The sequence below is a fragment of the Pleurodeles waltl genome, chromosome 3_1 (genome assembly GCF_031143425.1).
Source record: "Pleurodeles waltl isolate 20211129_DDA chromosome 3_1, aPleWal1.hap1.20221129, whole genome shotgun sequence".
In the NCBI taxonomy this organism is placed as follows: domain Eukaryota; kingdom Metazoa; phylum Chordata; class Amphibia; order Caudata; family Salamandridae; genus Pleurodeles; species Pleurodeles waltl.
Genome location: NC_090440.1, coordinates 252,513,526 through 252,537,113, shown reverse-complemented (window position 1 = coordinate 252,537,113; position 23,588 = coordinate 252,513,526).

Below are 23,588 nucleotides of genomic sequence, written 5' to 3'. Positions count from 1 at the left end.
CTGGACTGGGACCTGGAAAGCCTGGCCCTAGGGAAAGGACGGGGGAGGGGTAGGGAAGAGGTCAATGTTAGCCAGGAAAAGTTTTTTAGACACACTGCGATGGGTAGATGGAGGGGGTTTGGGAGTGGAGGAAGAGAAAGAGGTAGTGGTGTAGGAGGTGTACGTCTGCTGAATTTGGGTGAAAGTGCATGGGATGGAGGCTGTTGTGAGGTGGATGGCTGTTGGGTGGGTGTGTGCCTGCGTTTGGGTACTTTGGGAGGAGGGCTCACTGACACACTGGGAGAGGACACTGGGGATGTGTGAATGGGAGGGGGTGGTGAGTGCACGTGAGCGGTGTGAGGTGATGGGCGTGCTGGTGATGGAGGTAGTGGCTGAGGATGTAGTGCATGCAGGTGTGAGTGGAGATGAGACTAGAAGGAAGGAGGGAGATGTGGACGAGGGGGACACAGTGGGGGAAGTGGATGTTGGTATGTGTGCATGGGTATGATGCTTGTGTGAGTGCCTGTGGGATGTGTGTTGCTTATGTTTGCCTGAGACACTCTTGTGTGTTGATGGGTGTGTATGCTGGTCTGATGGTGTGCTTGGGATAGGCTGAGGTACAGGGGATTGGCTCTGGGTGGAGGAGGTTGGAGGGGGGAGGCTGGACACAGGGACAATGGCTGCCATCAATGCTGAGGCCAGAGCCTGAAATGCTCTCTGTTGGGCTGCCTGGCCAGAATGAATGCCCTCCAGGTATGCATTTGTTTGTTGCAAATGCCTCTCAACATATGGATGGAATTCAGAATGGTAGACTGCCCAACAGTGAGGGATCTCAGGAGGTCAAAAGCCTCCTCACTGAGGGCAGCAGGGCTGACTGGGGCAGGGCCTGAGGTGCCTGGGGCAAAGGAGATGCCCACCCTCCTGGGTGAGCGGGCACGGGACACACGCTGTGGGGCTTCTGGGAGGGTGGTGCTGGTGGGGGGGGGGGTGGCAGCTGTACCTGTTGATGACAGGGGGGCACAGAGGGGCCCACCACCACAAGGGTGCTCCCATCAGAGGAGGAGTCGCTGTCGCTGGTCTCTGCTCATATCCCCGCAGTGGAGCTCCCCTCGCCCTCCGTCCCACTGGTGGCTTCAGACTCAGTTGTTTCGCCCTACAGGACCAAGTGGAATGCAGCTCCCTCCTGCTCTGGTGCCAATGCTCCTCCGCCTGATGATGCTATTGCAGACAATAACAGGGAGACCACAAAAAGGGGGGGAGGGGAAGACAGAAGAAAGACATGTTCAGTGCCTGCAACACCACTACCGTTGGCGGACACAACAGACACAGCAGCCCTCTGCTCTATGCCATGCACTTATAGTTCCTAGATTAATCACATGCCCATGGGGTACAAGTCCTAAGCCCGATTGCTGCACACCTGGAAGTCACAGGAGCCTGACTCGGTGCAGATGGCACAAACCACTAGTGGGGTTGGGATGCCACAGAGCCTGCCTCACAAGAGACCTTGCCTACTAAGATCGCCCTGGCCTAAGGGAACCCACTGCCCACCTCCCCCACCCTGACACCTCGTAATGTGCGCAGAGTCAGCTGAATGAAAGTGTACTCACCCCCTTGTGGCTGCAGTGATGCCCTCAAGCACCCATCCAACTCCGGATACGCCACCGCCAGGATCCGGATCATCAGGAGGGTCATGGTGCGGCAGGCACCCCTCCACGTTGGGATTCCATCCCCAGCTGGGCCTCCGCCTTTTTCTTGCTCCAGCAGTGCAGGTCCTCCCATTTTTTATGGCAGTGGGTGCTCCGTCTGTGGTGGACCCCCAGGGTCCGGAAGTCCTTGGCGATGGCACGCCAAATAGCCTTCTTCTGGTGGGCGCTGAACTAGAGGAATAGTACGGGGGAAAGGAAATTCTTTACCCGTTCGGACCGTCATACTCATGGTCCACGTTCCCACCCTTGCCCTGACACACATACACTCACTGTCCACACATGCAGGCCTCAGCCCCCCCCCCATGTATCTTCTGTCCACACCACTCAAAACAGGCATTACCCATGCAGCATGCTCACAGTGTACTCACCTGTTTGTGGATGGTGGGTGTGTGGGGAAAAGGAAGAAAGAGAATGTCGAGGAGGGTGAGCAGGGAGAGGGCAGGCAATAGTGCCCCCACAGCACTGCAAAGCAATATATGATCTCTGCAAAGAAAGGATAATTTGTCCAATCAGAAAACTTTGAGATCTAAATGTTCCTAGCGCAACAAACACAAGAATAGTGAGGAAAGCCCACAGATCAGCAGTAGGCAAGGGAGACAGAGAGAAAAATCATCCCGTCATGAGCCAGCAGCTGATCAAAAGCCAACTCTATGTATATATAATGTTTAAGAAACAAAAGGCCTGACCATGAGACCGTTGAGGTGTGGGTAAATGAGGCCTTAAAAAGTACTTAACATATTTTTCTTTGGACATGATACTGTGGCTAAAAGTCGTTTTGAAGAAACAATTATGTGTCTAAGACAGGGTACTCGATAGCCATGCTTTGTGGACTCAGAAATAGCGAGTCTACTTTGTGCTGTCTAGTGGCATCGTTTGCTCCCAAATCAGTTTTAATGTGGCACGCTTTTAAGGAGCCTGCATTGTTCTGAATTAAGCCATAGAAAATTGTGGTATAAATAAATGATATCCTCCTTTCTAAAAAAAAAATGCTATTTACCAATATAATTAGATTTAAGATTCCAGCACTCTACATCTTTGCTAAAACTTCCTTTCATTCACGGTTAACACTTAAGCCAACCTTTATAGGGTGGCGTGTTTAACCTTGACTTTTAAGACTTGAATCCTGAAAAAGCCAAAAGAGCCTTGGCCTCAGAAACTAAGAAAAGTGTGCTGAGAGAGCAACAATGTACCAAACATCATCACATAAGCGGAGCACATTTCACAACCAGTCAAGCAACTACTCATCATGAGGTTAGATAACTATTTTTAATAATTCATGAACAAATCACTCATGCCTGATGCACAAAAGACTTTACATTCGTGAATCCAAAGCAACTGTCTCTGTTGCATAGTCTCGATCTGCAAAGAATAAAAGTGTTTTGTGATTTATATTTAGCAGTACGTGTCGCAATTCATGTATTACGAGTCAACATGGTATAAGGGATAGAGATGGTGTGTACCCCCACCTCGCATCTCTCAATGGTATGCACAAATGCTTCACAGTTGCTTTTGCAGTCACAAATCTTCAATTAGTTACTAAGGGTAAGATAACCATTTCCCCAGTGTAAGCTAACAGTATCTGACAACTCGCATTTTGCTTAAACAGTCTGCAACCATTGGCAAGAGCAGAACGTTGGCCACAAACCACTATTTCTCCCCACTATTTCTCTTCGTGCAGGGAGATAAGACAATATGTCTGCACTCTGAATGCTGGGATGGAGGTCTGAGGTACCAGGCAGTCGTCGATCACAGCATTGCAAACTGTTAGCAATGATGAGCAAGCTGATTCCTGCCCCTTCAGCAAGAATAACGCAGAAGGTTTATCCTCGTATCCAAAAAGTCCCTTTGCACTGAGCGGAATTTGAGAATATGCTTGCCAGTCTTCGACCATCAATCTTTCAATTCACGGTGCCTAAATGTCCATAGCTTCACTCGCACAAAGCCGGAAACATCAAAAAGCCCATACCGAATGGCGATCCAGAACCTTTGCTGATCTTCACTGAAAAGTACAGTTCAGGAGCACAGTCTTTTTTTATCCAAAATCAATTGCATGTTTCTGTCAACAACTTAAAAGTGTGTATTTGACGGCCACGTTTCTTCTGAAGGACGTGTAGATATTATTTCAAATGTTATCAATGTATTCTCGTGATATAATAACAATTGTATTAGGAACATTTACTCAGGACTCAAATACTGGCTCTGATTTTATTCAAGTGTGGTATGAGTGACAAACAGATCACAGCAATGTCTGTTGTCAATAACAATATATAGAATGATAGATGGGTAACAGATAATTATGGGGATGATTTTCACCTAGGGGTTCTGATTGACGTCTAATATACAAGAGTGAAGTGTCACTCAAAACCCGGAGGTGAAAAACATTCCCATAATTCCCTTTTTACCCATCTATAATTTTATGTTATGCATGACCCCCAAAATCTTCTATCTCTGCCTTCCACTACTTCGCAGGGGCAGAGGATAACGGGGCAGCTATACATAACTTGCTGTCTCCTCTCTGATGCAACTTTGAAACAGAAATATCTTACCTGCTATCCTTAACCAAAACCCACTACCTTTCCTGCATTTCTTCCTCCTCTTGCAGCTTTGCTTTGTGCTCTTAGAGATCCTTGTCACCTGACCTGGAAGGCCTTCATGAGGTAACAACAATTTATAATCGGTTTTGTTATCAACTTTTGTGATGTCTTAGCAGGAAGTTATAGCTTTAGAATCTGAAATAAACGATAGAGGCTCTCTATCAGAGCCATAAATAACAACAGTCTTGAGTGACGACTGGATTCCTTCCATGGCACGAGAAAATATTCTTGATTGCTATGATTGATAATGGAGAATGGGACCAGGTAGCCTCAAATTTAATGGCAACACTGAACACTCTGGACAACTGACATCTCTTCCATAAGAACGATCAATGGCTAGGCTGCAAGAATCGGTCTGAAGTGGGCTTCATTCTATCTGTAAAACAACACATTTTAAAGTGTAAGGTATACATCTGAAAACATGGATTGTCACACACAATCAAATGTGTCTCATCTATTTTTCTCTGTCCTCCCTTGAAAATATGGTCTTCTCACATTCTGCTGCGGTACAGGAAATAGGAGTCTTCGGGATCTTACATTTACAACATGGTCGCATGACAGAACATACGAAAGATTGCTTTTTGTCTCCAACCAGGTGTTGTTAATGTTATTTTACATAACAAGTATTCGTGGTGACAGAACTCAAAGGAGAAAAAGACACACTGCCCAAACAATAATTGAATGCTAATCAAAAGCAGGAACGTTTTCACTGAATGGTCAACAATTTTGCAAAATAAAGTTGCATATGTAGTAACATATCTTATGAAAACAAAAATTAGGAAGAGAAGAGAGGTGAAGGAGAACAACAAAACGCGTTGCTTGATAGGAAAATGTCTTATGCATTGAGCCTTGAACACTATCCAGATCTTAGATCACTGCCTAAGTGCTTCCCAATCCCCTGGATAAATTAAGATCTTGATTCACACATAATTTTACAGCCCAGCCGCTTCTATTTTATCAACGAGAAATTGTTCGATGGCTTCATTTCTGATCCAGAGAACATTACAATTAGAGAGCGCTTTAGCCTAAGCATGACCCTGTAATAGCCTGCTTAATTTATTCAGTTTCCCTCATTCAAAGCTCATTTAGTCTGCTAATTCAGACTGTCATTTTCCTTTAGTCTGTGTTTTGTATGCATGGTGTGTTTTCAGAGCATGTGCAGGGTCCAGTCAGCAAAGCATGGTTTGTGATAAATTCTGCTTTGCCCTTGCCTTTGATTGTTCCTGGAATGAGAATCTGGTGAATGCTCAATCCTCTATCTTCTGAACCTGGGTCAAACTCCTTTGGAAATCCTTATTGGAACTCCCCTACTTACGACAACCATTCTCAAAGAAGCATACTGGTGTAATTCCTGAACTGATTGAGAAGGGTAACGAGGCACAAAGATTTCTTCCCTTACTTTAAAAGGAGAGACTAGCTTAGTGAATGGATGGAATAAAGGGACCCCACCAGTTCTTAATTTGCTTCGGTGGTTGCCGGTGGCAGCCCCTGCACTCACTTTTGGGGACCAGCTCTCTGCTTCAGACATTTACTGAGCGAAAGAGGGGGAACATACGCAAAAAGGAAAGTCGGGGAAGAGAAAGATGGAAAAACCCACGGCAAGGATTGAGGAGAGGGAGGTACAGGGGCCACAAAATGCTTGGTATTTATTGAGAGAGGCACCAAGTGGATGTTATACGGCACAGCTTTGGTATTCGTCGCACCAGCATTTAATTGAACCGGTCGTCGGCTGGGCACTTATTATTTTACAAATTAAGCAATGGACCCCACTGAAACAAAAAGCTTTACATGGTGTGGAGGCTTATTAGTCTGCACACAGGGTCCCAGGTTAACTCAATTCAATTCATAAAGCTTTATTCGGCACATATAAATGACCATGAAAGCAGCAGTACATATTTACAAAAACATTGCAATTAAAACTTACAGTTGTTAATTATAGTTAATGGCTCATTGAGTAATTCATAAATATATAGAATGCATAATAAAATACATTAAAAACTCATGCTTTTCCTGGAATTGATGCACTGATTTAAAAAGGTGGCAGTATAAAAACAAATATCTGCCGATTGCAGATTAAAAATTAAAGCCATAGCATGTTTAACTGTACGTGTTCCGTATCTAACAAACAGAGGTTTCAAAAATACTATACGAAAACATGTATACAGTTTACAGAACAGCAGAAGGTGCACAGTGCTCTGTGTAGATACATTATCGCACCTACATGGCCCAATCGGGTGTTTCTTAATATTTGGATGGGCTACTAGACAATGTGCCATCCCAAATCTTAGTCTGGTTAGCACAAATTTATGTGAATTCCTAGTCACCATAGTTAGGTAAGATGGAAAACCCTCCATTAGATTATATCTATTATAAAAAATGACGGAGGACAATGATCCGGCTATGATTGCTCGTTTCCTTTCTGCGTAAGTTAGAAATATACTTTTCATTTCTAGTTTGGAGATCGCGGTTGCTGCACTAGGATTATTTAAAATATTCAGATTAAAAATGTCTGAAAAACAGACAACAACATATTTAACCCAGGGAATATCTCGATATTTATCCAAACGTAAGCAATCCTCAACAATAGTTCTGTTAAGTAGCTTCTCATCGCCAAGCCAAAAAGACCGCCAGATCATCAGTGGTCTAAGTGATATCAGATCAGTTAAATAATTAATGGCTAATTCGCGATGGCTTAATTCAGTTGAGGCAGAGATGGGCAAAAACAGGAGCTTTTTTAAAAACATATTTTCCTCCAACTGTAAGTTGTAGGTACAGCTATAACCCCATACTCCTGCCCCATACAGAGCAATAGTCACACATCTAGCTTGGTAAATCTTGTGCATATCCCTGGTTCGACGATCCCCAAGTATTGCAGCAAATCTATAAATACCATAAGCATTTTTTGCCATTTTATTCCGGATGTTATTAAATTCATTGTTCCATTTCCTGTCGTTAGAGAAGGTAATACCTAGGTAACAAAATTTATCCACCTGTTGCACCTTTTCGCCGTCTATAAAAAGGGCATTTAACGTTTTGGCTTTAGCTCCGCAGGTCATGGTATGAGTTTTTCCCTTATTGATTACTAGTTTTCTATCTTTAATAAAGGAGGAAAAAATATCCATTAGTCGTTGTAATCCGACAGGTGTTCGAGAGAGTAAAACAGCGTCGTCGGCATATAGTAACACCGGCACCGGAACACCGTTGATCTGAGGAGCATCAGCATTAACCTTTTTTAAAATATCATCAATTCCATTAATAAATAAAATAAATAAAAGAGGAGCCAGAACACAACCCTGTCTAATTCCTCGTGTAACACAGATTTTTGGAGTACATTCTCCTCTGGTTCCAAAACGTACGTTGGTTTTCAATTTCTCGTATAACCTAGCGAGGAAAAAGATTATGCCTTCTGGGGCTCCTAAATTTAACAGAGTTGGCCATAAAATGGAATGATCTACAATATCGAATGCGCTGCTCAGGTCAGCAAAACAAAGATACAGGGAACCGGGTTTCGCTTCAGTATACTTCCCGATCAGTAGATCAAGATTGATGCACTGGTCGAGCGTACCTCGTCCCTTCCTAAAACCATACTGGCTATCAGCCAGTATGCTATCCTGCTCAACCCATTCCTCTAATCTTACTACCATCACTCTACTTATAACCTTGACTGAAGAGTCAAGGAGAGAGATCGGGCGGTAATTCTTAGCGTCAGATCTACTTCCCTTTTTATGAATTGGCACAATGATTGATTCACCCCAAGTTACAGGGGCCTCGGCACACACGGCAACGTTAAAAACAATGGTTAAAAGGGGGCCCCAGACATCTGGCGCAGCTTTATAAATATCTATAGGTACCCCGTCCGGGCCCTGAGCTTTCCCCCCTTTGCTAGCCCGTATACCATGTTTAACCTCACTAACGGATATATCCAAAGGCAGAGTAGGCCACTTATTGGGACTAGGATCATTGACTTTATCAGAGTCAAAAATGCTGGAGAAATGTGCAATCCAACCATCACTAGAAACATTAGAAGTCAACTGTGGTGTTTTTTCATGCCTTAAAAAAGGCGAGTTGACCGTGGCCCAGAATAATGTACAATTTGATAATTCAGCAGCTTGGTTGAGGGAATCCCAAGCCTGTTGCTGCAGTTCACCCTTCCTCTGTTTGAGCGCACATTTATATTTCATTCTTAATTTATTTACCAGTTTTTTGTCCCTGGGCCTCGCTGCTAGAGCCTGTTTGAGGCTAGTTAGTGCGGAAGTACAAAGGTGATTGAACCATCTCGGTCCGTTCCTACTTTGCCTACTATTGCAACTGGTAAACTTGGCATCAATAGCTTTATTAATTTGGTTAAAACAATATAAAACCCTCTCAGAGTCAGATCTATTTTTTAAAATAGAGGCAATGTCCAGCAGGCTCTCATTAATTATGGAGCTAGTTAAATCATCGGCTCTTTCACCAATCCATTTTAGCCTAACACCGTTAGTCCTATGTGGTTCTACATTAGAAATAATAATTCCCACATCCACCGAACTACCGGTCCAAAGGGTAGTGTCCAAAATAATACGGTTGTGGTCACTCAGGGTAGTTACTTCAATTCTTGGTGGTTCACAGTAAGAACTAATATTAGAAGATGTGATCACATGGTCAATGACCGAGCTAGTGTGCCAATTTTTAAAAGTGGGAATGGGTAAACCATTAACATCTTTACAGCACTCCACTATTTCCAGGTCATAGCAGCCCATGAACTTATGCAGTGCTTCCCCATAACTGTTATGTCCAAAATGCGGGACATCCCAGCCGGCACTGTTAGTAACCCCACAAACCCTTTGTGTAGACAAATCGCACAGAGTAGTATTGAAATCCCCTACCCAGATGAAGTCAAATACAACATTCTGTTCCAGACATAGATTTTCGACAGCGCCGGCTAAGTCTGTTACTACTTTGACCCGGGTAACATCAAAAATGTTATTATAATAATTAATCAATAAAACATTATGGTCTTTGTCATCCACAAGCCAGAGGATCTGCACAAGGTCCCCTACAGGTATATACTTTTTAACCACAATAGGACGACAGATCGTTACAAGTATAAGGAGACCGCCTTTCGCTCTGCCTATACCACCTCCCAACGCCGGTAAATTGTAAGAAACGAATCCCTCATAGTTAACATCATCTTTACACCATGTTTCTTGAAGACATAAAATGTCATGGGCATTAACAAACGTTAACCATCCCGGGTCCCTCTCCTTTGATTTCAGCCCTGCCACATTCCAACAAACAATAGTAACAGTATCCTTACCCCTAACACAATTACTATCAGGCACCATACGGTTGTTTCGTCCCCAATTCGCAATCTGGTTTGAATAGCTTATGTCACCACAATCGGGCGGTGCCCTTATATCCACCGCCAATTCAATTTCTGTATTGTTGGGCATCTCTTGGGCCATGGTATTATCTATACCGATATCCACACAGGGAATAATAGTCACCTGGGGTAAGAACTGCCCTCCCTCATTAAGTCAATCATTTGTATCCAGAGAACTTAGGGGTTGAAACCGGTTTTGCATTGAAATATCAGGGTATAGCCTGTGTGTAACAGGGCATAATCTGCTACCTCTACTCCCATAAGGGGCATTATTATGATGGCTGTAAAAGAAGGCAAGCGAGCGGACACACACATTATTATCAGTAATTGGTAATGAGGCAGCTTTTAATAATACAGTGGCAGCATTTGGGGGTGTTTAAAGTTTATAATGACACAGTCACCACCAAAACTTTTCTTAGAGCTCCCTATCCAATCTACCCTTCTGGCAGTCAAGACTTGATCTGAGAGTTCAGTTGGAAATCCACAATGCCTGTGCATCCAGGAAACGGTTTTATTTTTTAAAGACTCGTGGGTTTCCTGATGGTTCCCCTTTACAGCAGGGGGAACATTAGCTAAAACTACCACATATGGTGCGCAATCAGGAGGGAGATTAATGGCGCGCCTTCGCCTTACCTCAGTCCAATCCTCTTTTCTATCAGGTATTAAAACAACCTGGCTATCATTACAGGCTAAGGGCTGTGCTGTCGAGTAGTTCTGTACAACATTCCTACTAGTATCAAAACCTGTAACAACACCGGGGGGGCAACCTGAGTATCATGATTGTTTATTGTTATTGGGGCTGACACACTATCTGCTTCCACCAGTGTTTTTTTGAGGAGATCGCCTAATATATTAACCTCCGCGGTTAGCTGATCAATTTTTACCATAAGAGGTTTGACAATACCCTTAATCTTTGAGTCAATAATACTTACTAAGTTATTTGTTTTTTCTGCATCTAGTTTAACGTCGTCGATATTTGCCGTATTATCCTCATCCTTATCTGGATTCTTGAGGGGGCTAACTAATCTTTTTTTTGCGGGCCGAGAACCCCCACGTTTAGTCTGGGTCTTTCTACATGCTCTTACCACTCTGGGTAATGGGGTGGGTGGGTATTGCACTATGGGATCAGTAGAAGCCTCTAGATCGACTAAAGTAGAAGTATTCTGCATAATCATTTCCCTATCAGGAACACCGGAATTAGTGCAGACACTACTACTGTCATCCAGGGCCAATGGAGCCGGTGAAAGTTGCGCACTAGATAATGGGGGGGGGGCTGCTAAGCCCTAGGGATTGTCTCCTCTCGCAATTAATTTTACTAACAATCTTCACTAAATAATTATCCAATGTCTGGGGTATAGAGGGGACTTTTTGCTTTGACATGCTTAGCAGTCACAAATTATCACTTTTAAAATCGAATAAGGCTTTTCCAATTACGCACAGATAATAAGATGATAAGGGCTGCTTGAAAATATAAATAAAAGGCCGGTTAGCCTCTTGAGGGCCCCACTCCCCGCTCCCCCGCTCCCCCAATGAAACACAAAGCACCCCAGTCCTTACTGGAAACAGAACCTAAGTGTCGCTCAGGATATCAGTCCTTGCGGGCTACGATGATCACTTACGATGATCCCTTACAGGCCTCCGGAGCGTGCCGGTGGTACCGAGTCCCTTACGAGATGCCGGGCTCAAACCCTCAGTCCTTCTGGGGAGCCAGGCGTCCGTATTTGAGCGGACTGAGTGCCGTCAGGCCGAAAGTCCGAAGCCCGAAAAGTCCAAAAGTCCAGAAGGGATGCGGGCACAGACAACTCAGTCCTTTCCGGTTATCCGGGGAATTGGGTCAGTCCTTTTCCCTCTGCGGGTCTCCGCGTGTATCCTAATTTACGGTTCCCCGTCTTCCTTTTCCCGCTCTCACGCTCCAGCGGGCAATGTCAGCGGCTTCTTCCCGAAACGTCACCTTGGGCAGCTGTTTGGGCTAAAAAGGGATGCAAGGATCGGTGCGGCCTACTGTGAGTTTGTGCGGCCTATGGCACAGGCACGGTCCTTTACGAGGCCTCTCGCAGGCCGCCGGCTTATCCTTCCGGCCCCATGCGCCGGGCGCTGGAAGGCGAAACTGGTTGCTCCGGCGACGTTTTGGTCTTCTCTTGGTAGCATCAAATGGCGGCTATCTGTCTGTCACAGGCTGTCACAAGCGCGGAGTTTCCAAGGCTGGTAGAGCGGCGCGTGGCAGTCTATTCCCCCCTCGTAGAGGGCACCTCTCCCTGCACTGGGGTTACGTTGGGCTCTGCGGCGGGCACGGAACCTCTTCCGGGCTAGGGGCTAGGGGCTCACCTGCACTACCACAGGGGATGGCGGCGGTGTGTCCTCAGCTCCTCGGCAGCGCGGTCACTTCTGGCCCTTGCCCTTGCTCCGCCGAGACTAGCCTTCTCCCCGGCTGCTCCTCAGGAAGGAGCGGGTGAGGCCTCGGGAGGGTGAGGAGTGGTTCGTGAAGGCACAGAGTACCCTCCAGCAGTCGTTGCCCGTAGCAGTCCCCCGGTCTCGTACCTGGGCGGCAGGGCGTGCGGGCACTAGCAGGCACTAACAGGCGCTCGTCCCCGAGGAGCCCTCCCTCGGCCGGCAGCAGCGCGGGGAAGGAACCCTGCCTTCTCCTCCAGAGCCTGCTCCCCACTGGTGCTGCCTCCGCTGACCCGGAACCGGAAGTCTCAATAATACCGCGAGACTGTAACTCACTGATGAGGCCGAAACTGGTCTTGGATTGCTTGTAAACAAGCAGGTTAACTCATATTCATGCAGTGCTGCATGATAGATGGATATTTGCGTTTTCCACACTTCGTTATGCCCCATTTGCATCGAATAAAGATCAGCTGGTGCTCTGCGCCATAAAGTGATGTTGGCACGGTGCTCAAGTCAACCTTCGGTGCAAAATAGTGTTTGTGTGTGAAAACTGATCAGCTGCACATGAACTGCCTCCTAAACATATAGTGAAACCGGGCCATAGTATTCTACATTCTTGGTCTTTAACCTTTAAGTAGAGATGGGGGTAATCTTGCAGCCTTGAAAATGAGTGGAGGTTTTGCACATGGCACACAGAAAAGAGAATCGGCAATATGCACTTTCAACTTTAGCAGAAAGGGATCTCATGTATAAGGTGATAAAGGCTTTTGTCCAGTATCATAATTGGTAGGCAAAGAGCTCAGGTTTCCTGTTTTTACTCACTGCATCTTGCGAGATTGTCTGGTATTTGTCTGGTATTTGAGTGTGGACATAGTGGGTGAGTGTAGAAATAAAACTGACAGACTAAGGAAGATAGAGGTCAACATATAGATGCATGCTAAACTTCTAAACTGTGTTAACAGAAGGACCTACATCGGTAAATGGCTGAAGAGTTTGCCAAGCAAGCACTATGCTTGTTATACCCTCTTGCCATTGCTTAATTTGAGCCTGTTGTTTCCGGTGCGGGGCACAGCACTTATTTTTGAGGGCCGGCACTTATTTATCTGCCTCAAGCATTTACTGCGACCAAAACACACATATGGGAAAGACGGAGGATAAGAAAATTGAAAAAGCATCACAATGGGAGAAAGCAAAAAGCTGCGAGAGTGAGCTGAAGGGGCGGGGAATGGCTGTAAATGGAGTGAAGAGACCCGAGATGGCTTCAGGATTACACTGCCTCAGTATTCTGTGCTCGCACATTTAATTGCAGCAGCCGCATGTTTAAAAGGAGGGCTTTGGGCACAAGAACATTTTTATTTACAAATTGAGCACTGCCTCTTGCCTAACTTTTTAGGTCTCGCCTACCACACTGTGTTCCCAGACCTATTGTTTACTATTCATTGAGCTTACAACCTGCACACAGCACACCACTGGTTGTTTTAGCTGTCAATCTCACTTTGATTGTTGAGCTCCCATAGGCTTTCCTTCCTTTCTTGTGTTATTAACTTCCTGGAGCATGGAACAAGTACGTGTGTTTTCCACGTTTTTTGGAGTTCACTGTTTTTGGTAATCTCCCTTTGTCATGTTTTCTATTATTTACACATACATAAATTACTTTAGCATTTATTTTGTTTAGGTTAGTTTATCATATGACAAACTCACCCCAAGGTCACTGGAGCACGTTACATGAGCACTGCACCAGTTACATTCATTGTGAGCTGAAGTGGGGACTCGCACCTGGTTCTCCAGTTACAAGGTCGGCAGCTTTGACCACAATTCCACATCTTCTCTAACTGTGTGCTTCTCTCATCCAGCCCTAGCTCTCTCCAGCCCGCTTGTTTCGTGTTGCCTCCTTCCCCACCCTTCACATTGCACCCTTCCTCTCATTCCCTTCAAATCGCTCTGATTTGTTGTTACCTTGTTGGTTTATAGGACACCAAGGGGGCAAGGACAGCAGGCTTTATGGGGGTAATGTATCGTCTTCGTCTCATGCAATCTCCACCCAGGGTCCCAGAAATTAAATCTTATACTACTCTTCTACTACTCCGGTGCTATTGTGTTCACATCCTGTAATCACTCAGAGAGTGTCAAATCATCACGAAATGGAAGCAAGTGGAGCTGAAGAGGACCAACCACATTGCTGTCAGATTAATCAAATATTAAGGACCAGGGATTGCCCACATATGCCATGAAGATACAGGTAGAAGTAACGGTACAGGCAACACTGCATACTAGAAATGTTAACCACATGGCAGTAAACAAGATCTGTAAGCTATTTGGCTCAAAACCATGACCCATGAGTAGTTCATCCAGCCCAAGTGCTTTGCATTCACATTTATGACACAATAGCGCTAGGACTACTATTCCCAGAAGGGAAAGCTAAAATCAGGCCTGGATCAGCTACACACATGTGAGCCTAGGAAACATGAGCACTGTGTATTTTTCATCCATTACATGGGGTACTTGGGTGCGATTTAATACAGACAAGGTTGTTTCATTTCAAGTGCGAGTAAGGAGTCCAGTTTTAATTTCTTCCATTCTACTACTTGTAATCCTGGATTTACAAGATGAAATTTCAAATTGCACAATCAAAAAAAAAAGTCACACAGCCCTTGGTGATTTTGTTCAGTTTCTCGGTCATCAGTGTGTAATCAGCTTACTCTGATTTCCGATGTAAACATTGGCCCCACTGAGTTCTATAATAAGCCCTATTATAAACATGAAAAGAGGTATCTTACTTTGAAGTTTCCCTTTCTAAATGACCAACAGAAAACCTCATTAGAGTCCACCACCTAGCCATTGAGAAAAGCCTGTTTCATTTTATTTTAGTAACAGGCTTTTTTGTGCTTTATTCCATGTGCATAGCTGACAGCCACCAAAACAACCTGTTGATAAATAACACAAACAGGCACAACCTGCTTTTTCACTATGCCCTTTGTGAAGACAGTTTTAGGCAAATCAAGGTTTAACATTCTCTTCTCACCGCTGCACCCCACAAATGTAAGCATACACCTATATCAGGAACAACTGGGGGGAGAAATCATTCTTGTTATTATCAAGGAGAAAGGGGTTCAAGGTAGTCTGCTTTCACTAGCAATGTTTCTTGGGCTAGAAAGCGTCCATTAGCTACCTCTACTCAGTGGGGCTCATTAGCAGAATTACATTTGGAGAGTTTGCTTTCGTTTCGGTGTTATTTGAGATGACATTAGAGGTACAGATTCCAGGAGAGATGCCCACTCTCACCCCTCTCACATCCCACCAGGGTGGGCCGAACAATTCAGCCAGCCACCCCGGCTGCCTTATCCCACAGTGGATACCCAGATAAGTATCTCAGGGGCTGCATTGGAATTCCCAAGACTGGAACTTAACCTTCCAGGATCTGCACCCGCCTAACTATAACTGGTCGTCTCGAACTTTTCACACAAATATATCACCATCTATCTGGTGACCTTAATCTGCTTTCTAAGGGTCTGTATTTGTTTGTTCATTGTTATTTAATGCCATTTCTGTAAAGGGCTCTGCCACCCCCTGCAAAGAATTGCAAGAACTAAAAATAAATAATAAACCGAACACATTCCTTTCCCTTATTCTATAATTAGTGTGTGTATTCCATCATTGGATGCCCCTTTTAGATAATTTGGCTGTAGTTTGTCTTGACCACGGAGGTAATGCACAATTGATCAAGTACCTACACCAGCCTGCTTCTAATACTGTCATCATTCTACTTATTGCCTATTAATGGGTGCTTCAGAATTTTCTCACATCTAACTCGGATAAAACAATGGGTGGTGAATACGTTGCATGCTCCTTCTAGACCTATTCTATGGGCACTCCCCCTGATTCTCTTCTCAACAAAAGTAAAATCGTCAGGAACAAGGACACATTCCTTGTTTCCTTCCGTGCTGTCTTTTCAGCTGCTACATTTTAGGTTGAGCGCGAAAGCGCTCTGGCCTGTTGTAATCTATATGCAGACTTTTAACCGCGCCTGTCACATGCCCACCACTATCACTCGTTCATGGGCTTTCCTTTCAAAAATCCTTTGTTATCATTGGTAACTGCTTTAGGTATGTCCCTCCTTGGGGCGGTTGTGTTACCACCTTGGCCATCGAAACTGTTACATGGAGAATTGCACGTTTGCAGACAAGTTTTACTGCAAGTGAACTTCTTTTTTCCTTTTGTGTCTCCTTCGCGCTCATGGCAGCTGTGGCGCTTTAAGTCGGCTCGCTTATGTAAACTGTTTTGCTTTTCATTTTCAATTTCTGTGGCAAGGCAAGTCCAGTTAGTAATTTACAACGCGAGACCCACTGCATTGCAAATGCTTATTTCTTTTTGGTTAGGCACTCTACGGGATTGCATTTGTTTTCCAGCTGTGTCGCTAGCATGCTTCTCTTCCCCTCCCTGCCCTCCTTTATGTCACCCTTGTGCTCTTCCCCCACCCGTATGTGAGGCCATGCTCGCCCTCCTGCGTTTGCATTTTTGTCTGTGTTTTGAGTTCATTTTTACTCAATCTTTGCTGAAAGATATAGAATTCAAACTCACATCACGTTTGATCGCAGTAAGATAACGGAAACTCGATTTCCACATTTATTTTAACAAGATGTTTGAAGGGCCCTTTAGTCTATAAACTTAATGGAGAAAGTAAAATTTAGAGAGAGCAGGCAGAAATCTGCAGAACACATTTCTGATACAAGTTATCATGCAACGTATTTGGCTGTGGTGAAATATTCTTCAACACATTACCAAGGTATTCAAGTGGCCTCTGGAGGTGTCCGTGCACAATACAGCCAGGTTGTCGTCAGTGGCTATTAATATTTTATTCCATCGTGGGCCTAGGGAGTATAAATCGATGCAAGCTGCACTGTGTGGTAAAAACATACTTAACTGGGTACATAGTTACTAAAGTCTGGTGAGCAAGCCTCAGCACACAACAGAGGTCACAAACCGGTGTGTCCATTTAGGTTGTCCATGACAAAGAGATAATTTGTAGGAGAGGAATTAGGTTCCAGATGGATTGTGCTCTAATTTTGCCTGAATCTGCGAGGCCGTTTGGAGGATTTCTTTGCTGCTCGATTTTGTATTTTCTGTTTATGCATTTAAATGGAGTATTTTTTAGTGTCTGTGTGAATATTGTGTGTGCTTTCACTCAAAAGAAATGTTATGGCCTTAGCATGAAGCCGCAGAGTGGCTGTGAATGTAGAGTCTGGTATGGCTGAAAATTGTTATGTAAGACAGTTGGCTCAGTGCTGCTGATTTGAATGGAGTTCTGAGGGGAGTTGCCCTCTGGTATTCTGAGAAGCTTTCATGGCGTTGGTACAGGGCAAAGTTTTGAATTAGTGCCCTACCTGGGCCCCCTCTCTTGATAGATTATGAGATGTGTCTCAAATCCTCGAGCCTGAACTGATTGAATGTGGCACTGTTGAGGTGGACTAATCAATCAGATTACAAGTGAGCCCTCAGGATCCACTTTTCCGTGACAGTAATAGAAGGCATAATCTCTACAATTTGTATTGGAATAAGGAGCCCACAACAATGTTGGAGGAAAGGCAAAGACCGTGCACCCTTCCATGGTCATGGTCTGTTTTACCCTTCTTTCCTGTGAGAGATGACTTTCCTCATTACATAATTCATTGTGTCACCCAATGATGACACATGATCACTCACTTAGCAGTGCCTTCCTAATTACATGCCCTAACTACCTCTTAGGATACAAGCCTACAGGGACTAGCAATGTTTTGTTGTGTGCATTTTGTCACAATGATATACTATGACTACCACAATGCTTCTTCACATAATATTATATCCACAGATTGTGCACTGAATAATAATAATATTATCTACGCATGTTTGATCCACTAATGGCTTCTACACTTAGTTCTTGCACGAACTCTCTACAATAAGTGGTTGCCCTGCCTCATTGGACAGCAACAGGTCACTAAGTTATGGATTATTAAATGCTCTCACATAGCAACAAGTTGCCAGGCAACCTAGCTTAGCAAATGGGTTGTAATGTCATCCTCACTAGGAAAATGCAACATCCAGGCACAAAGACCATTTAACCGTGTATCTCTGTGAGAGAAAAAGGACCGTCTACATGTTTTGTTGCCGGTACTAAGGACATTTGTGACATGAAGAGCGCATCCCAGCCACATGGGTTGTGCCAAAGTTAGCAGGGACAATGAATGTAGGCTATAATTCTCACTGAAGAACTGCAATGCTTGGAATTCTTATTCTTCACTCCGATTATGTTTGCCTTTGCTAGTGTTTATGTAATAACACTGGCAACGTTTATCCATCACTTCTATAATAGGCCAGATTATAATAACCCCCGAAAACCTAATTCCCTATTTTGTTTGTGTTATGATTTGGGGGAGGCGACGGTCAATCGAATTACAGTAGGCTCCTCTTACTCCATTGGAGTCCTCTGGTAGATCTGTTGTCTTCACACTTCCCTTTCAAATCAGTCATTCCCACAAGGAGGGGTGTGAGACACCTATTCATTTAGACTTTCTCAGCAGAGATTTGGCTGCATCCACATCTCTAGGGCTTAGAAAATATCCCTGGGTATGAGTCCAAATGAGGCCGGTGGGTACACAACACTGCTACATTGTCGAGTGATAGTGATCCTTTTTGCAAACAAGTGAAAAATGGGGTACAGCGTGCAGATAAAGTATCTTCAAGTAACTGCATCATTTCAAAGAGCCTGAAAAGTTGGTTCCTTTCTTCTAGCACTCCTTTGACAGGGATGAGACGTGTGGGTTGTCCTTGTTTCAGACATCACAAAATCAAACTGCCAAAGAACAATAAAAGACAGATGTACTTTAAAATAGTGTTGACTTTCATTTATGACGCTCTTTATTGTGACATTGGTGGTCATTACAACCCTAGCGGACGGTGTTAAAGCTGCTGTAATACCGCAAACAGGCCGGCGGACAAAAAAAGGGAATTATGACAGTGGCGGAAACCGCCAACATAGACAGCCACTTTAACACTCCGACCGGCACGGCGGTACAGACAAGCAGCGCGGCGGTCACCGCCAACAGACAGGCGGGAGACAATGTACCGCACACAGTATCACAACCCGGCAATCCGCCACCTTTTCCGGGGCGGATTCACCGTGGATAAAAACACGGCGGAAACAGCTTTTGCAATGGGAAAACGCTCACCTTAACACAGTCCACGAGGAAGGAGGCCACCATGGAGCCCAAGCTACAAATACTCCCTGCGCTTGTCTTCCTGCTCCTCTACGATCACCAGCAACGTAGGCGCCGAAGACAACGGTGAGTACTGCACCTATGACATAGGGGAGGCAAAAGTCAGGGACACACACACGCAACACCCCCACCCCCAACCCGACCCTCACCCAATACAACACACACACCAATGCATTTCCAAATCAATCAATCAATCAATCACAATATTTGTAAAGCGCGCTACGTACCAGTTAGGGTTTCAAGGCGCTGAGGGGGGGGCTGCTATTGGTCGAAGAGCCATGTCTTGAGGAGTCTCCTGAAGGTGAGAAGGTCCTGGGTCTGGCGCAGGGGGATCAGGATGGAGTTCCAGGTCTTGGCGGCGAGGTAGGAGAAGGATCTGCCGCCGGAAGTCTTGCGTTGGAAGCGGGGAACAATGGCGAGGGAGAGGTTGGCAGAGCGGAGTTGGCGGGAGGGGGTGTAGAAGTTGAGTCTGTTGTTCAGGTAGGCGGGTCCGGTGTTGTGGAGTGCTTTGTGTGCGTGGGTGAGGAGCTTAAAGGTGATCCTCTTGTCCACGGGGAGACAGTGGAGGTCCTTCAGGTGGTGGGAGATGTGGCATCGGCGGGGTACGTCGAGGACCAGGCGGGCGGAGGCGTTTTGGATGCATTGGAGTCGTTGGATGTCCTTTGTTGGGATGCCTGTGTAGAGTGCATTGCCGTAGTCAAGTCTGCTACTGACGAGGGCCTGGGTCACAGTTTTTCTGGTTTCCGTCGGGATCCACTTGTAGATTCTACGGAGCATGCGGAGGGTGTTGTAGCAGGAGGAGGAGACTGCGTTGACCTGTTTGGACATGGTGAGGGCGGAGTCGAGGATGAAGCTGAGGTTGCATACGTGGTTGGCTGGTGTTGGGGGGGGTCCCAGCGCAGTGGGCCACCAGGAGTCGTCCCAGGCCGAGGGGGTGCGTCCGAGGATGAGGACCTCCGTCTTGTCGGAGTTCAGTTTCAGGCGGCTGTTTCTCATCCACTCGGCAATGGATTTCAATCCCTCATGGAGGTTGGCTTTGGCGGTGTGTGGATCTTTAGTGAGGGAGAGGATGAGCTGCGTGTCGTCGGCGTAGGAGAGAATGCTGAGATTGTGCTGACGGGCCAGTTGTGCGAGGGGTGACATGTAGATGTTGAACAGCGTTGGGCTTAGCGAGGAGCCTTGGGGGACGCCGCAGATGAGGTTTGTGGATTCGGAGCGGAAGGGTGAGAGTCGGACTCTCTGGGTTCTGCCGGAGAGGAATGAGGAGATCCAGTTGAGGGCTTTGTCTTGTATTCCGGCTTCGTGGAGGCGTGTTAGTAGGGTGCGGTGGCAGACCGTGTTGAAGGCAGCGGAAAGGTCCAGGAGGATGAGGGCTGAGGTTTTGCCGTTGTCCATTTGTTGTCTGATGTCATCTGTGGTGGCTAGGAGCGCAGTCTCGGTGCTGTGATTGCATCTGAAGCCGGACTGGGAGGGGTCCAGGATGGAGTTGACCTCGAGGTAGTGGGTGTGCTGGGAGTTGACGATCTTCTAGATGACCTTCGCTGGGAAGGGGAGGAGGGAGATCGGGCGGAAGTTTTTGAGGTTGTTGGGGTCAGCCTTGGATTTCTTGAGGAGGGCTTGGATATCGGCGTGCTTCCAGCTGTCCGGGAAGGTCGCGGTTTCGAAGGATAGGTTGATGATCTTTCGAAGTTGGGGGGCGATGGTGGAGTCGGCTTTGTTGTAGACGTGGTGTGGGCAAGGGTCTGAAGGGGATCTTGAATGGATGGAGTTCATGATTTTGCGAGTCTCGGCGTCGTCTATGTGGGTCCAGGTGGTGAGGGGGTTGGCGTAGGATGAGTTGTCGGGGGTGGGGTCTGGTGGAGGCGAGGTGTTGAGGCTGTCGTGGATGACGGCGATCTTTTGATAGAAGAAGGTGGAGAGTGCGTCGCAGAGTTTCTGGGATGGTGGGACGTCGTTGATGTTGGCACTGGGGTTGGAGAGCTCCTTCACGATGCAGAAGAGCTCCTTGCTGTCGTGTGCGTTGTTGTTTAGGCGTTCTGTGAAGTGGGAGCGTTTGGCTAGTCGGATTAATTGGTGGTGCTTGCGGGTGGCTTCCTTGTGGGTTGTCAGGCTGTCGGGTGTGCGTTCGAGAAGCCATTTCTTCTTAAGTTTCTGGCAGGTGCGTTTGGAGGTGATGAGTTTGTCTGTGAACCAAGCTGCATTTTTCTTTTCTTGGTTGACGGTGGGCCTAATGAGTGGTGCGAGGGTGTTTGCGCAGTTGAGGATCCTCTGTTGGAGGTTGATGGCGGCGGTGTCTGGGTCAGTAGGGTTGGTAGGCGGGTTCTGGGCGAGGGTGCTGGTTAGTTGGTCTTCCGTGACTTTGCTCCAGCGGCGGTGGGGAGGTAGTGGGGTGCGGTGGTACTCGGTGTGTTTCTTGAATGTGAAATGGACGCAGTGGTGGTCGGTCCAGTGGAGTTCGGTGGTGTGGCTGAAGGTGACGTGGTTGCTTGTGAAGAAGACCGGATCGAGCGTGTGGCCGGCGATGTGGGTGGGTGTGCTGACCAGTTGTCTGAGTCCGAGGTTGGAGAGGTTGATGGTCAGTGATGCGGTTTTGGCGTCGTTGTTGTTGTCCAGGTGGAAGTTGAGGTCTCCAAGGAGGATGTAGTCCGTCGAGGCGAGGGCGTGGGTGCTTGCGAGGTCAGCAATGGTGTCACTGAAGGGGGCTCTTGGTCCTCGTGGTCGGTAGATGAGTGTTCCTCTGAGGGTGGTGTTGGGGTCCGTGTGGATCCTGAAGTGTTCAGCTTTCTTGAGGGTGTCATCCGTGTGGGTGTGGATCTTGAGGGTGGATTTGTGGACGATGTCTATTCCTCCTCCAATTCCGTTGGTGCGGTCTCTTCTGGTGATCTTGTAGCCGTCAGGGATGGTGATGGCGATGTCAGGGGCCGAGGAGTCGTTCCACCAGGTTTCGGTCAGGAAGGCTACGTCTGGGGCGGTGGTGTTGAGCAGGTCCCAGAGCTCGATGGCGTGCTTTCATGCGGAGCGTGTGTTGAGGAGAATGCAGTGGAGGTGGTTGGTGTTGGTTGTTGCAGGCTTCCTTGTTCTGTTGCAGGTGAAGTTGCAGGCGCAGCAGGAGAAGGGGCCTTTGGTGTGCTTCGGTGTGGCCTGGAAGCAGGCTGTGGAGGAGCCGGGGTTGAGGGCGAGGAGTTCGCTGGCCGAGTAGCGAAGTCTGGTGGCGCCCCATTAAGAAGGGAGGGGGAGGGAGGAGCAGCTGGGAGGCGGGAGGTGGGAGGGAGCGGTGAATGGGGGCACGAGGGGGGCGGGGCCGCAGGGAGGCAGCAGCAGGGGAAAGCAGCAAGGGGGAGCGCCCGAGGGGCATAAAAAGCGGAAAAAGGCACAAGTGAGAAAAAAACAAGCACAAGGCAGAGAAAGGCAATCACAAAAAACGGAATACAATCACAGTCACAAATACGGTAATATGGTAAACGGCACAATCACAAGTAGAATACAGCAATCAGGAAGGGGCACAAATGGGGGCAAGAGCGCAAGGAGGCAAGGCGCAGAAAACAAAATACAGTTAGAAATACGGCGAAAACGGTACAATGCACACAGGTCTAGCGACGCTTACCAGAAGCCCACTAGACACCAGGGATGAGGCGCAGGAGGATGCCTGCGGGTGGAGGAGGGCCTCGAACACGCTAGCAGCAGCGTGGGTGGGGGTCAGGGACACGAGACAGCAAGGTGGTGCTGCGGACGTGGGGGGCGAGCTCTAGACCAAAAACAGGTCAGAGGTCGCTCCATTTCCAAAGAGCACAGTAACAACCCACAACCCCCCCGGAAGAATGCAAAGACAAAAGGAAATCAGTTCAAACATTGTAATGTATCAAAATACAGTAACCAACTATATACAGATATATATAAACATTCGAAAATCATACATCACGAGTAGTACTGCAGGTATGCACATATCAATGTCCGTGGACCACTGGGCCCAAAATGCATGGGCGAGGCCCACACTAGATACCTGTCCACAAACGGAGAGAACACTGCAGGGGCATCAGATAGAAATACAACAGGCACCTCAGGAGGAAGGGAAGGGGGGCACCTCAGCCGGATTACAGCACCACGCCAGATCCACGACGGGGCTCCATGCCCATTGATGTATCCTGGGGAGTGCAAAGCCACAGTCTCTCAAGTCTCTACAGTGGGTGGGTTGCCCACTGTATCATCCTGGGGAGTGCAATGCCACAGTCTCTCAAGTCAATACAGTGGGTGGTTTGTCCACTGCTTTATCCTGGGGAGTGCAAAGCCACAGTCTCTCAAGTCTCTACAG